We start from the raw sequence: 14,544 nt of genomic DNA, 5'->3' as shown, positions 1-14,544 counted from the left end.
GGAAGGAAGGAAGGAAGGAAGGAAGGAAGGAAGGAAGGAAGGAAAATCTTCAGTTCCCACTACTGATTACTATTTAGATTATTATTTTTTTCTTAGAACAGCACAGATCTGCACTAATTAAGATGAAAATAATTTCTAAGGTAAAACAAACTATTTGTTACAAGCCTTTATTACGTTAACACAAAAATACAAAATTTTGTTTTTCCTTCTTCCCCAGAAATGAATTGTGGATGGAAATTGCTTTACAATAGCTCTGTAAGTTTTTCTATAAAGCAAGTATTTTAGACCATCTCTCTTCTAGTAGTGCTGATGGAGAATTTAAATTGAGATCTGGCAGCTGTGTTGTCAACATTTTGTTACAGCTTTCCCGTCAAAACTATCTAGATCACTTAAATAGATTATGTCATGATTTGCTGTTGTTGTGGACAAGCACAGTAGCTGACAGCTAAAACTGCAAATACAGTTGTATAACATTACTCTTAAAAACAAGCTAAGATACTCTTTAATTAGCTTTAAAGCTGTTTTCTAAAAGACCGCATTTTCATTACAGCAGAACATGACTGCATTAGAGAATAGCTTGGTTTTTCAGTTTTCCTGGGGCATAGTAGGAAATCCTCTGTTGCTCTGAATGTGTGCATAAGCTCTGCCTTTGCTTCGCAAAACAAACTTAACAAAACATGACAATTGAATCTTGCTTCTGAAGAGGGTTTTAAATGGGTTTGTATCTGTGCAGCCCTATTTACCATATGTTGTATTTTGCTACCTAAGACAACACAATACCAATTTTTAGGTTTGTATTATTTAAATCTTAAATGTATATAGGGAGGATTAACTTCCACTATGGGAAAGAGTATTACATTGGCTTCTTGGTGGATTTTCAGTGTATGTAAATGCTATTTTTATTGAACTACAATATTAACCTACTGCTGCCTTATTGCAGCAGGTTACAGTCACACAAGGCAATTAATTCTCTTAATGAAGAATCAGCCAGTGACACGTGGTATCCCATCTGGAGACAGTGCACATTATCTCTGACAGACCCCAGCTGTTCAAGTTAACATAAAGGAGGCCAAGGATGCTGAATTTTTCATACATAGTCTGCTTGAAATCCCTTCAGAACCATTTGACTTCTTTCTCTCTGTTCATTCAGAAATCAAATGATTAATCAGGAAATACATTAATTTTTCTAACAGTGTTTTGTCCTTCAACAAAAACCACCACCACCAACAGCATCACCTGCAAATTAACACCAAGCAGCCCTTGTCTTTCAAGCTGCTATTTTCCCTGAGTGAAATCCAAGCACCTTCCCAGGTCCATAGAGAACTGCTGGAAGACAGTTATACTATTCAAAATGTCAAACTAGGCATAAAGCTGGTTAGAACTGTCCGTTAATTAAGAGTAAGCACAGATTATGTGCTTAAAGAAATACTCCTTTCTAAAACATAAGGCCGTGAATCCATGTCGCAGATCTTCTGTCTCCAGGTCCAGTTGCCTGTCACTAGAGAGGATAACCACAACTTTTCTTTCATGAAGATAATGTGTGAGTACTGGTCCATTTTATAATCTGCTGGAAGAGGTTCCCTATTTAAAATAATAGGATGAAGGATAAAGACAGGAGAGGGAAACTACCTATCAAGTGACCTTACCAAGACCAAGATGGACCAAACAGGCCCTGTTTGCTAGAGTAATGTATTCTAGAATAGCCTTTGAGCAGGGAGAAGACCTACTCTTCAAACCACTCTAAAGGCAGTTGTCTCTGCAGAAGGGTATGTAAATCAATGAGTGAGGAAGAAAGAACTTGGAGGGATCTTCTTGTAGATCAATGTTTAAGGCAATCCTATGTGAAAAAAGCAGACAGAGTCCCAGATCCTACTGGCAAGATGTCTGACCTGACAAATAAAACAAAAACATATTTATTTTTAATATCTTTATTTTTTAAGGCTGAAGCAATGCCTGTATTCTCAAAATATCTCAGTAGTCATATGAGAATAGGCAACATTGCCCAATATATTTGGTGTGGGATACGTCCCTTTTTATGCATCTGAACTTCCACGTTAGCTGTTATATACTGAAGGCCTCACTCATACATAATTGTCTGATGAAATAAATTACAGCCAAATAATTTAACAAAAAAATTAAGTTTGTAACTTTGTGTGTGAGTCCCAAATCCCAGCAGTTGCCCCCACAAGAATAATAGTCAGCTGTTACTCTCAAATTACTTGTGGGCACAACAATATTCCTCCCAAAAGAGTTTTAGATTTAAAACACCTCTGAAAACAGTATCATTAACAGAGATATGAGCTGTAATAGTGCTCAAATTCTCAACAATTCAAGCTTTTATCTTCATGTAAAATTTAGCTCTAATGGGCAAGAATACTCCTAAGATCCAAGAGATTTCCTCTTGTACTGCTGGTGTTGCAGCATTACAAGCTAACAGTCCGCATCATGATGGCACAGGGGAGCAATGCAGAGGAAACTGAATGTAGAGAGAGAAAACAGAAAAGAAAGCCTTCAATTACATTCTAGCTCCTGGTTTCCTCTGTGGGACAAACAGGTTCTCAGCCCTGCAGGAATCAGCACTGCCAAGGAATCCCTGCTAGACCCCTGGCTGCTGTAAGTCTTAAAGGTATTGACATTTGTCTCGTTGTCTCATTTATGTGATCTGAAAATGCAACTGAAGCAGCAAAGACTGAGAAATCCAACTGCTCATACTAGCTATCTTTATCCGCCTATACTCTCCCCTGAGTCTCATGTGTGACTTCCCATAAGAAGGATGGAGCAGCATCATTGGCAGCAGGCACTCTCAACCTTGAAAGAAACAGAGAGAAGAACTGGGAGGAAGAAGTGGGAAATCAATTGGTAGGGGGAGGGGGAGTTACTTAGCCTCAATGGAGATACACATATTTCTAGGGGTTCAAATCTCTCTCTTACAGCCCTGGCTCTGACAATTTGTTGTACTAATGGTTAGGTTAGAACACAGCAGAGATAATGTAGCCTCTCTTCCTAATTACAGTATTTTGCCGTGGAATCATTTTTCTTAGAGATTTTCTGTTCAGGTAATGGCTAAAAATTAGTTTATTTCATGTTAGAGAACAGAGTCATTTGTTACGGATCTGGCAGTAATTTAAGAGGAAGGAAAAACAAGAAAATGATACATACTTGTGTATTATTAAAAGCTTATAGAGAGAATTATCACAATGTGAATTATGTTCTGAGCATGAAAAGTAAGCACATACAGAACCATAATCACCTTCCTGGAAAACCAACTGACTGCAAATTTGTTGACATAATACCGGGATACTGATTAAAAGTGTTGGAAGGGGGCATATGGCCTTGAGAACAAGAATTTCTTGGTTGTAGTCAGAGTTCTGTAGGGAATAGCTTTCAAAAGAGATACTCCTGTGAACCTGTTAACCTATCAACTTTCATTTTAGATGATAATTCAAGATCCAGAAGAAGACAAAGTGGCACAAAATCCCTCAGTGCCATATCTACTCTATTCTTGAACACTTCCAGGAAAGGTGACTCCACCATCTCCCTGGGCGACCTGTTTGAATGCCTCACTGCTCTTTCTGAGAAGAAATTTTTCCTAATATCCAACCTGAACCTCCCATGTTGCAACTTGAGGCCATCACCTCTCATCCTACCACTGTTATCTGGGAGAAGGAGATGACCTCACTTTGCCACAACCTCTCAGGCAGTGGTAGAAAGTGGTAAAATATATTTAAAAAAAAAACTGAAGAAGCAATCAGAGTAAGTTTAAACATAGAAACAGAAGTTAGGATCAGCTTTACTAACTGTCCAGTAAGGCAATACTGACACATTAAACAGAGAGGGTGTAGGATTGGCCTTTTGAAAGGTTTTGTATGTGGGTTAGACAAGCATCTTTTGGGTTGGTCTATGTAAACTTATCCACATTTCAAAGGCTTAGTGTACAAGTCTCCATGAAGCCATGCTTATCCTGTTAGCTGATACATCAATCTCTCCCATAGTGGGGTTGATTTCAGCCTCTGTCACTGGATCAGGAGAAAAAAAAAACACCAAAAAACAACCAAAACAACAACCACACAATTTAATAGCTTTGGAGTGGGAAGTGTTAGCTAGCAATAAGCCCTGCCTAATTTGATAATTTTTTTTTCTCTTGCTCTTACTTGAGCTGACTGTCTCAGCTTTTCCCTTCCTTGGGGAAATGCTGGAGCCAGTGTCAAGGCAAACTCATGGCAGGACTGCAAATGATTGCCACAGAGGCAGGAATAAAAAACGAGCAGCTAAGAGCTACAGTCTGCCTTCTGACAGCTTCATCTTGGGAAGGCTTGTAGAAAAATAGAAAAAAGCTACTCATTCATCTCATACAGAGCAACCCCATTGTCTCTCTTTACTTGAAAGGACACACTCATGAAATACTCAAATTGAATTTCACTGTTTCTGTCACCTGGTAGTTTTCTAATGCACCAGGTAGTCCCTGGTACTCAGAACTGAGCTGAATTTGGGTGATCAGCAGCCATTTAACTTTGCTTACTAGTGGGTCAAAGCAAATGAAGATGTCTTCCCAAGTAACGTACCATGTGTTTAATGTGACAGCACCTGAAAAAACAATTTTCTCTCTTTAAAATATGCAAGGAGCTTTTAAATGCAGGAGAGAACGTAACTAAGTGTGGACATTACCACGGTGCACTACTGCTACGCTCTGACCTACTGAAACGTTCATTGTGCATTCCAGTCTGGCATGATCTACATTCTCTACAATCAAAGGCTATCACAAGAAGATCTTGCTTTTGATTTACGTATATATATTGCAGACGTAAAGCTGACAAAGAAACTTCAGAAGGATTGTAAATTATTTACAGGTTCTGTGACTCTTACATTAGAAAATAAAGAAGTTTCACCTTGCCAAACACTGAATGACAAAAAAAGCTACTTCAAAGAATCCACTTCTTTTATCTTTAGTTAGTATAATATTAATGGGGATAAAAAATAGGGGAAAAAGAAGACACCTGGAGGGCCAAATTCATTTGTAATTTATTTTATACCTTTGATTCATTTTCTTCTAGATACTGTGAGGTGTTTATTACATTTCTGTGGATTCTGCATTTTTTTGTCTTCTCCTTATCTCAAAACATTCCACAAAATAAAAATTATATCAGAAAGAAGTCATCTGACAGTCACGGCCAGTCTACATCAGAAATAACCATGCAAGGCAAAATAACAACCTGGTGTCTCCGTGCAGAGGCTTTCATGGACCAGAACTAAGGTGCCAGACAGCAGCAAGAGATAGGGAATGCTCTGCCACTGTAATGCTGGAAGGGTCTCAGCACTGTAAGAGTTTTAAAAATAGAAATGTTAGTCACTTTTTTTTCTTGTTTTAAAATGAAAATAAAGAAAATGTGACCTTCTCATGTGCAAAATGTGACAAATGCCTCATTTACTGAAGATCCAATTAGTATTCCTGACACATCAATACCTCCAACTGCACACTTCAGTACTATTAGGTCTAAGTAATACAAAGTAACCTGCTCACAAAGCAGACATCACTTTTTCCTCCTTCCCACATGTTAGTGCTTATGTCCAACTTCATTTATTTTAATTTAAGGACTGCAAAAGCAATAAAGGGAAATGCAAGTGTCCTGCAGGATCCTATAGTGGAATCCATAGCAGATGCTTCTAGAGTGGGTGTAAGTGAACAAGATTTTCTTTTCCTTGTTGATGAGGAAAGCTACTAATATGATAAGAAAGGATTACACTTTGTTTGATGAATAGGAAAATTTGTTAATGGGTTCCCCTTTCTCTGTTCTCTTGGATATGAAGAAATTAATGCTAAACAGCTAGAAAACTGGCAATACATTTCTGCAGCCGTGCAACAAGAATCCTCCTTAGAACATGACAGAGTTGACAGGGATGAATGTGAAAAAGCCAAATCATTCTGAAGACATTGACCAAAACAAATGGACCAAAGTGGTGTTTTCTGACTGCTATCAGCTGCAGAACACAAGCAGAAGCCATGTCTGCTTCCGGATGAGTTGTCTCTCATCCCATCTGTACGAAGAGATAGGCTATATACTGACGTGGTTTTGGGGGACAGCAATCAATAGCAAATGTTCTGAGCCTGAGCTGTGCCACTCCTACAATTTCAAAGACAAGTGAGATAGAGGATAGATGTTATTAGATGGAGAACAACAGAGGCAAACCCCTTTCTGGTGGCATATCTCAGAGCTTTCTGTTTTATAAAAGATTTTAATATATTTTATCCTTTCTTTTTTTCTTGCTGTGTTTTTCTTTAATAATGTGCTGGATTTAACATGAACAATTAGATTTTGACTGGTGTTACAAGAAGTGCCCTGACTCATTACAAGTATTTTATGAATCTAAAATATTGCATGAGTGTCACATTCTATAACTGTCATTCGGAGACATAATTACAGCATAGCCCATAGTTCCTTATTATTCTAGTCTATGCCTGTTTTAGTAATTATGGCAATAATCGTTCATGCTGTTTAGTATCTTAAAATGCATTTTCTGCTCTATTAAAAACTATTAATAAAACTATTATTAGGTTTTTGCTCATGGTAGAGATTCTGTTTTCTCAAGCTTAGGTAGCTATGGAGGTTTACTCCTGTCCAGAGCTCCCTGTGATATTACCTCCTACCATTTACTTTATAGAATCTTAGAATCCTTAGAGTCGGAAGGGACCTTTAAAGGTCATCTAGTTGAACACCTCTGCAATGAACAGGGACATCCATAGTTAGATCAGGTTACCCAGGGCCTGATACAGCCTTGCCTTGAAATTTTCCAGGGATGGGCATCCATCACATCTCCGGGTGAGCTGTTCCAGTGCCTCACCACCCTTACTGTAAAAGACGTTTTCCTTGTATCTGACCTAAATCTATCTACTTGGAGCTTGAAACCATTTCCTTTTGTCCTATCATCACCGACTCTGCTAGAGTTGGTTGTCCCCTTCTTTTCTGTAGCTCCCCTTTAGATATTGAAAGGCCACTATCAGGTCACCTCACAGCCTTCTCTTCTCCAGGCTGAAGAGCCCTAGCTCTCTCAGCCTCTATTAGTAGGAGAGGTGTTCCATTCCATGGATCATTTTTGTGGCCCTTTCCTGGATACCCTCCAACAGGTCTATGTTCTCCTGTACTGAGGATTCCACGTCTGGATACAGTACTCCAGGTGAGGCCTCACCAGCACAAAACCTGCTCTCTATTCTTCATATCCTTGTCTGTTTACAGGAACATCATATGGCTATCTGCTCAGAATTTTTAAACGCATATGGAATTGCTATTACATCATAACAAATTAACAGCTCCTAAGGTTCATATGCACATAAATGATGATCTGGATCTTGGATTGGTTCCATGCTACTTGTGAAGTATTCATTCATCACAGAGTAGCATGTAAAATGAACTTTTTGACCACTGATAAATGCCCTTTCCCTGCTTGTACATTGCAGAAAATTTTTATTTGTCAAGGAAAAAGAAAAAGAGCACTATAGTGACAAACATGTTAAAATCTTATATAATTATACTCTGAAAGTAAAGAAATGTGCTTTTAAATTTTCTTTCACAGTAATTTATGTTTGCAGTTTTGCTGCTAACAAACATGATCCCATGCTGGAAATTAAGTTAGAGTCTTTCTACTGCACATCCTGTTATCAGGAGTATGTATCCACCAATAATTAAGAACTGCTGTGATAAATCCAGTCTTGACAAACATCTATGAAAATGAAGTTGTCTCCCTAGTTGCAACAGAATTAAAGCAGAACAGTCATAACTATTAGCATTAATCACTGTTAAAGCAGTAGTATTTGATATACACACTGAAAATGAATTTACTGAACAAGGACCCAACAGCAGAGAATGTGCTCAGGTGTCTTTTGACCATACTCAGTTTTCAGGGCTCTGTGTTCAAAGTAATTCAAAGCTCCTTTTAACTTTGATTATGCCAAGAGCATCCCAGATTCTTCTGTTTTCTGTGTGAAGGAGAGGCTCTCTCTCAAAATTATATAGCTTAGAACTAAACTGATGCTTGCAGCAGAGAAGAGAAACAAACAAAATCTTAAAGACCTGGTAGATGGAGCACTAACCTGTAGGATGTATTCCTACACCAATCTGTTTGGTCTGATTTCCCATGATTTTGAAAATCTGTGGATAGCTCAGTCTGCCTCTAACTCTGTTAGTCATATAATTAAAAAGAGTAATTGAAAACATACAGCGCCCTTTGCTTTGAGATGCAAAACACTCACAGATATCACTAATTAGTTCTTCACCCTTCAGAGAAAGAAGCAATCATTTCTAGCTCACTTTTGTGCCAGCTCAGCCACTGTGGCAGCAACAAGCTACCATGCACCAGGAGTCTCAAAAACATCTCCTGTGGCTGTTTTTGAATTAATACAGAGTCACAGAAAATAAGACTAAATAGGACCCAAAGAGGCCGTGAAGCCCAGTTTCCCACACTGAAGCAGAGTCTAGGCTATTGTTGGTTCCTATAAACATCCAGTAAGGAGGTCACTTGGTAGAGAACTGCTAACTCCCCTACTAACTACTTCAATCTCTCCTTGTACTGTTAAAACGCATTACTTCTCTTTCATCCTCAGTTGACATGGAAAACAGTTCAGTGCCTTCTTTGTCAAATGCAAACATTCAGAAATATAAAGACTACTATAATTTTGCTTTCATTTCTCCTCTTCCTGCAGCTAAACCCCAGATACTTCAGTCTTTCAACCCAGCTCATGCTCTCTATGCCATGTGAGATTTTCTTGACTTCTTGTTCCTCTACTCTGTACTTCCTCTAATTAGTCTGCATCACTCATGATAATGAGGATTAAAATGGAATATTATACATCAATTACAGACTTACAAGTACTAAACTTTGTTTTAACTCTTAAAGTAATGAGGTTGTTTGTTGTTTTTTTTTTTTAATAAAAAAAGAATATGTCATCTGAGCCTGCTCAGCATTAAGTAATTGAAGGTTTCTCCTAGCGAACTGACAAATAAATGGCGGAATGACTTCCACAACAAGCAGGATTAGAAAAGTTTTTAAAAACAAAATAGCAATACAGAACAGACATTGTTGCTGGATGTTGCATATTCCTCTACTCTCTCTCTCTCTCACACACACACACACACACACATACACACGTGAAAAGAAAAAGGAAAATGTTTTGAGTCTTCATAATCAGTATTTGGGAAAAAGTATGTTTGGTTAAATACTGCAAATAAACCTTTTCTTTATTAAAGAACATGGCCCACTAACAAGCTGTCCTGGACTGCACATTGCCATGTGAGATGTGAACAGCTCGTGGAAGTATCAGTGTTTTTCATAGACCTCACCTGTCATAACTGATGCATCTTTATGGACCAATACATAGCACCTATCATGTCAAATAAACCATGAGCTAATCAAATCAGATAAACTGACTGTGTAGTGAAAGAAACAGCCTATCAAACCAGACACTGAGTTTTAAGATACCTCCATGAGGGACTGAATTTCTTTGCTGTCCTGTTACAAGATTTAGTATTTTGTTATAATCTTATGCAAAACTTACTTGCTTTGGTGCACAGTGATAAGATCTTTTCATTCCATTTGAAAATATCACATATGAAAGATGGTGATCTAGTAGAAAGGCATTGTTTTCCCATAGGTAGTTGTTGTCAGCCTGTCTTCTCCAGGCTGAACAACCCTGGGTCTCTCAGCCTGTCCTCATATATATGCAAATATAATGGGCAACATTAGTGATAGGTCAGTGGTTGGACTTGATGATCCTAGAAGTCTTTTCCAACCTTGATAATTGTATGATCTCATGACATACTGAAACTCTTTGTTGATCTTGTTCTGCTTCAGTAGATCCATGTCTCTAGCACTACAAAGCCCTATTCTGAATGCAGAACTTCAGAGATCATAGAATGGCTTAGGCTGGAAGATACCTTAAAGATCATCTAGTTCTACCTCTCATCGTGGGCTGGTGTCCACTCCCCAGATCAGGCTGCTCAGAGTCCCATCCAGTCTGCCCCCAGTGATGGGGCACACACAGCTTCTCTGGACAGCCTAGACACTGTGCCAGTGCCTCACCACCTTCTGAGTAAAAAGTTAAAACTTCTGCCTAATATCTAACCTAAATCTCCCTTTCTTTAGTTTAAAACTATTTCACCTTTTCCTCTCACTGTCAGACTGTGTAAAATATCAGTCTGACTCAGACTTACAAGCTCTCAAGTACTGGAAGGCCATAGTGACTTCTCCCTAGAGTGTTCTTTTCTCCAATCTAAACCAGCTCAACCATTCTCCACAGAAGAGATGCTACAAACTTTTGATCTTCAAGGCTCTTCTCTGAACCTGCTCCAACATCTCATCTTTCTTGTGCTGGGGGCCCTAGGCCTGGAAACAGTACTCCAGATGGGGCCTAATGAGGACAGAGCAGAGAGGTACAGTCATCTCCCTCTCCCTGCCAGCCATCCTTCATTTCGTGCAGCCCAGAATACTGTTGGCTGCAAATGCACACTTCTGGCTTGTGTCCAGCTGTTTGTGCATCAGAACCCCAAATTCCTTCTTCATAGGGTTACTCTCAATGAGTTCTTCTCTCAGTCTGTATGTTTATCTGAGATTGCCCTGGCCCAAGTTCAACACCCTATACTTGACATATAGAAGCATTTGGTTCGTGTGGGCCCACTTTCCATCCTGTACATGTCCCTCTAGATGGCATCCCTCCCTTCTGTTGTATCAACTGCACCACTCAACTTCATGTCATCAGCAAATTTGATGAGGGTACACTCATTCCCAATGTCTACGTCACTGATAATGATGATGATGAACACCTGTCCCAAGATGGACCCCTGGGATACACCACTCACCTCCACCTGGATATAAATTCATTGACAACCCTGTGGCTGTGACCGTTCAACCAATTCTTCATACACCGAATAGCCTGGGAATGACCTTCAAGTCTATCTAGAGACGATCTCGCAAGTCCAGAATAGAGGGGATGGAACATTTCTCCAACTTTATTTGGGTGCCTCAAAAAAACATCTTTCAATGCAAGATTCCTCTAAAAAATAAGTTATTATAAACAAGTCAACATGTTGGTGCAGTTATTACTGCAAAAGATCTGTTCAGGAAGACACAAAGCTGAGGACTATCTAACTACAAGTGTCCTGGAGATACAGACAGAGAGATTGTCAGATTTAACAACCCAGGTTTCAACAGCTGTCAAATACTGCTGTAGGGAAGCCCATTTAGAAATGTCAGGTGATTTAGTAGATGTGTAGATGCACATTGTCAGAGCTTGTTTTTTTTTGCTATCTTTCCTCAAAGCGCTCTTTAGATGACTACAATCATAATAACACAAATAGTGTACGTCTGGATATTCAAAGACTATTATGAATCCAAATTAAAGATTTATGTGCTGTGTCAAATGACTGTATCTTGTACATTTTACTAACTGCAACTTAGAATATTGCTTATTGCAACTACATTTAAGGAAGGTATGCAACTGCATTTTAGCTTAAGAGGAATTTCTATACCTTGAAAAAATAGTATGCGTAGGAAAATGTCAGATCTGACAAAAATGTATACTTATGCTATGTGACTAAGTAGTCATCGTGGAACCACTACGTGATTCAGATTACAGATCTGATTTTTCCGTGAGACACAGAAAGTATGATTTTTTTTTTCACTGTCAGGTGCTTAGTCTTAAAATAGCATGCACCTTTCCTGCCCTGGAAGTTTCTGGTATTTGCTCTGGATTTTTCCCATGAATGATTAGAATAATAGCTTGGCAGCAAATAAACCTAACTCTCCTGCTTCATCCAGTGCTACTAATTCAATTGGAGAGGCAGTTTAGTATGACCTAACCAGTTATTAGTTATAGGATTTGAGGCAGCTGTTTCATATTTGTCTCAGTCCTTGCAGATACCATTCTAAAATGCAATGTGGGAGTGATACTGCCAACTGAAGGTACTTCTGTAGTCTTAATGCTGATTCTCTGTCATTTTTGCATGCATGGATCTTAGCAAGTTGTATTTGGGATCAGAAATTGAGGAAGTGCCTAAGGAGTAAGAATACTTCATTCTTCAGTGATCAAATCCTGACACATTCTGCTTCCTCCCAAAGAAAAAGCATTTAACTTTCCAAACATCAGCAGTTTGCAAATCAGTATTAAAACTGAGAATATGAATGTTTCTTAACCTGCTTAAAAACAGAGCTAAGAGAACTTCTTGAAAATAAAACAAAGACTAAGCCAATACCTCCTTTCTTTCTCCCTTCCTATTACAGTAATATGGTTTCATTCCTAAATAGTAACATGCATATACAGTGGCCTACTTTCTCTTCATGACCAGAGGCAGTGGTGGGGGAAAGGGTTATTGGTTTATTATAGCTGTGCCAAATTAACCTTCTACCCCATTAAGGACAGCTGTGGTTTCATGCCGCACCACTTGAGCATGGTAATACTTGTTTCCCAATCTCAGCTTGCTTTTTCAAAGCAAATTGTCATCTTGATTGCATGATAGTGTATTGAGAAACCTTTTGGAGTGTTTATGAAAAGGGCAGGAAATGCGAGGTAGAGCTGAACTTATTTCAGAAAGGTTTATGGTTCATCTAAATTTCTTGGCCCTGTGAAGTTTAGTGTCTCTAATGCAGCACTGCATTGTTATTTGCTTTGCGTATTCTTTGTAATTTGAATATAATTCTCAGACAAATGTAGCTATGAAGGAATCTCTGTGTTATTGGTTTCATATTTACAGTCATAGCACCGATGAGGTCCAGGTTGTTATTTCCCATCTCACATTCAGTGTTCCTGTTTCTCTAGTTGTGTACTCTGGGAACACTCCCAGCCCCTATGCTCTGGACATTTTTTCACTGTGGATACAAAGATGAAGTGTAGGGAAGGAAGTGGTGCCTGGATGTGTGAGGTTTGTCCCGTCTTGGAGGTGGGATTCCACAGAGACAGAGCAGGGAGCTGCTAAGTGCTCCCTCATCTACCATTACAACATGGCACAAAGAACAAATCTCCTCCCCTAGTTCTCAAAACTCACAGTCTGAGTGTCTTGGGAACAGACTTTAATATTTGCATGCTATTACTCCATCCATAGAAGAGTACTCTTCTCTGGGGAGCAGTCAACAAAGCCTTAATGCAATACTGAAGCTCATTAACTGCCTGCATAGAAAGCCCAAAAGAAAGAGGTCAGCAGAGAACATTTAATATACGAGGTCTGTACCTGAGGAAAAATGCAAAAAAATCAGAAAATAACCACTCACAGAAACAGTCTGTTTATTAGCAGGAAATATGCTGATGGCACAAACAAAACATAAATGAATACATTGCACATTTTAAAGGCAAAACCCTAAAGCAGAAATTTTAAGCGAGAAAATAAACAAAGATAAACACTTAATGAAAGCTGATATTGTTGTTGTTGATTACATACAGTAAAAACTAAACTGGAATGAACATGGACTGCACTATAAAACTTTCAGATGGACAAACAGGTAATAGTTTCCAGGTAACTTAATTTTAAATAATAAAGAATATGGAACAAACAAACAAACAAACAAACCATGAAAAAAACCATGACCTAATGCAGAATAGGTTACTGGAAAACACTAAACACAAAAATATGATAAATCAGTGAAATAAAGTCCCGGATCATAGCTTTGCCTCTTGAGCAAAGTCACATTATAAGACGCTGATCAACTAATTCCTTCAACCTCTCAAGATCATAATATTGGAAAGGGTCTCAAGAAGTCATCCCCTCTTTCCCTACTCCACAACATAACCGCTTTTCACAGACCGCTGTTCAGCCTGTGAACATCGGCCTGACTTCAAATTATCTCATTTTCTTAAAAGTGAATTTTAACTGAGGCTATCCATAGGAACATAGGCATGCCTTTAGAAAACCATAAGCAGTAAGAGTTACAGATCACTAAGCCTCTCCCCAGCATAAGTAAAGCTAATGAGAAGGAGAACAGCAGGATCAAAAAAACAAAACACTTTCAGAAGCAAGAGATGAGCTGGAACTTTCAAGAAGCACAGTTTGTAAAGTAAGCTTAATTGCAAACAACATAATTGTACCCACTTGCCATTCATAAGCTAGAGTAGTTTTAAGTAGTGGTATGGTAAGCAGGAAGAAACTCTAAACCAACATTCCTTCAAGTGCTGAGTACATCCTCATAGGCCAGCTGCAGTTATGTCTTCCCAGGAGCTTCAGTTTGAAGTCTTCATCTCTAATGTACCATCTAAAGTACGGATTAAAACTCTCTAACTTGCTTACTTTTTATTCCTTTCTATCTTTATATTTGTACATGTTTATTAATTCATTTTATTGTATTATTTTTATTAATTTATCATATTATTCTTCCCTTTTTCCCCACTGGAATTTATGATCAAGATTTTAAGTTTTTGTTTTGTTTTGTTTTTCTTTTACCAGTTTTAAAAGCCCAGCTTTGAGGCTTGGGCTCCTCAAATTTTTCAAATTCTTCTCTTGCCTCCTTACACTAGGGAATCAATATTCTTCACCCTCACATTTTTAATTTGAGTAGATCTCACTAGTCTATTCT

The sequence above is a fragment of the Meleagris gallopavo genome, chromosome 5 (genome assembly GCF_000146605.3).
Source record: "Meleagris gallopavo isolate NT-WF06-2002-E0010 breed Aviagen turkey brand Nicholas breeding stock chromosome 5, Turkey_5.1, whole genome shotgun sequence".
Classification (NCBI taxonomy): Eukaryota; Metazoa; Chordata; class Aves; order Galliformes; family Phasianidae; genus Meleagris; species Meleagris gallopavo.
This window is presented reverse-complemented; position numbering follows the sequence as displayed.